We start from the raw sequence: 2,577 nt of genomic DNA on the forward strand, positions 1-2,577 counted from the left end.
TCTGCTGAACATGGACAGATGGTGGAAAGTAAAACAAGGGTGGTACATGCACCCTAAGTACTTTTTTTTTATTGTTAATATTTTTGAGCGGCTATGAACAGCATTGTGTGTATGTGTGTCTGTCTGTCCGTTTGAGCACGAGTGTGACCTTTTACTCAATACATCTACTCTGCTACATCTCCTTGCGATGCAGAGATGTAACTACGGACATCACAACGCAACGCAACCCAGAAACAGAATGAAACTATTGTCACGTCACATAAGTACAGTATGGTAGCTGAGATCCTTAGTTGTGTGTGCTCATCGCTGCAGTTAAAAGATATAGATAGAGCAAGAGAGTCATTATCATAAAAGATGAGGCATAAAGTGCATAATATATCATCTGCATAATAAATTAATGTGACTGTAGAAGTGCATAATAAGTACCCGTTGTGTGCTTGCATTTTTTGCTATTTTTTATGCCAATACTTTTGTACCGGTACTCAAGTCAACTTTTTAATACAGTTTTTTTATATATATACACCTAATCTGAGTACTTCTTCCAGCACTGTAAGAACAGAGTTTCACACAACAGGGCTCTGTATACTCTATACTACTCTACTGTATAGCCGATGTGTGGCACACGACCCCTTGAGCCCATGACCTCTTGACCCCACTGGGTCAACTCAACCATTTCACATGAGACATCCACTTTTGGCATGAAGGAGATATGTCAGTAAAAGAGAGGGATAGCTTAAAGACACATTATTAAATGGTTTAAACGTGGGGTCTAGCCCCATAGGTCCAAATGGCTCCTTACGGGTCTTTGAGTGTACAAATGGAACCACATGGACCCTAATTAGGCCTGGGCTACACTGGGGACAAAAAGTTATGATAAATAGTTATATATTATAAATTATGGAAATAAGAGGTTTCTGCCCGACAGCAATGTAATATGTATATTCTGCTCAATGATCTGAGATGCAAAAATGGTATAAATAATAGAAAGGAGGGGGAAAAAAACTCCAGGTTTGAGTGTGTGCGCTGACACACACTGGCAGGCGGTTCACACTGCCATGCCATTGTGTCTCACCATGCAGACCAGAGGCAGAGAAGGCCTGCAACGCCATTGTGTTCTCACACACAAGTGTCTTTGTCTGTGTTGTAGTCACACAGCAGGTGCTCTGTCTGTCTGTCTGTCTGTCTGTCTGTCTGTCTGCCATGTGTAAACACCAGAGAGCCTGACCACTTTTTTGGTGCTCAACGCTGTCTTATGACGAAGCATGAACGAGGCATTAGGCGGCGGGCTAACACACACACGCACACGCACACTCACACACAGGAAAGGGGAACGTGAGAAAAGAGCAGGGGGAGATTAAAGCACTAATCCAATATCCGATGCTCCTGGACGGAAGATCGACTGTTGAATGATGTCCCTCTCTCTGCCACTCTCTCTCTCTCTCTCTCTCTCTCTATCTCTCTCTCTCTCTCTCTCTCTCTCTCTCTCTCTCTCTCTCACACACGCACACACACATGCATGCACAAACGCACACACACATGCATGCACACACACACACACACACACACACACACAGGCAAGAAGGAGCAGGGTCTGGATCTCTATTGTAAGCATTTCTACATGGTCAACCACAACCTCCGCTCAACACACGTGCACACATTCAACCACAGAACTTATACGTGCACTCACACACGCACACGCACACACACGCGCGCACACAGCCGCAGGAGCAGCATTGTAAGCCAGAAGAGCTTGCAGGCCAGACCACTTCTCTCTTACACTACACTACCACCACAGACCTTTATGAGACTCGCTGCAAATATACCGTACCGTGTGTGTGTGTGTGTGTGTGTGTGTGTGTGTGTGTGTGTGTGTGTGTGTGTGTGTGTGTGTGTGTGTGTGTGTGTGTGTGTGTGTGTGTGTGTGTGTGTGTGTGTGTGTGTGTGTGTGTGTGTGTGTGTGTGTGTGTGCGCGCGTGCGCGTGCGTGTGTGCATACGGTTGGGTTAAACGAGTTCTACTTCCTAGTGATTCCCTTTCTTGGAAGCCATTAAGTAAATCATTTTTCTTTTCACAATAACGTAAACTGACAGCGCAGTGGATCCAGCGTGTGTGCCTGATCCAATGTTCCATGGTGCCAGGTCCAGGCTGCCTTGTGGGCTTGTAGATTGGCTATCTTTGGTGCACGACATATGACGAAGTATAATTCTGGCTTAAGGGAAAGTACACGGAGTAGAGTAGGTTGGCATCAGACTTGTCTAGCCGTGATGTGGACCGCCAAATTGATATATATTTGCCCGTGGACCCCCATCTGAAAAACCTTTGTATTCTACCAGGGACCCCCAGAAGAGAAGATTTACGTTAAAAAAAGAGAAAAAAAAGAAAAACTTTGAGAATATTGGCGAGTGACCAATATTACTATTACTATTTCTTTAAGAATGTGGGACCTCCACATGAGTAGGAGAGGTCAGTCACAGTCCCCTCTCCACCAGGCCAAAGGGGGATGTCGAGCCTTGGTGGAACATGCCAATGTACCCCCCACACACACACACACACACACACACACACACACACACACACA

This window comes from Protomyctophum parallelum (genome assembly GCF_964188405.1).
Source record: "Protomyctophum parallelum genome assembly, chromosome: 1".
Taxonomy (NCBI): domain Eukaryota; kingdom Metazoa; phylum Chordata; class Actinopteri; order Myctophiformes; family Myctophidae; genus Protomyctophum; species Protomyctophum parallelum.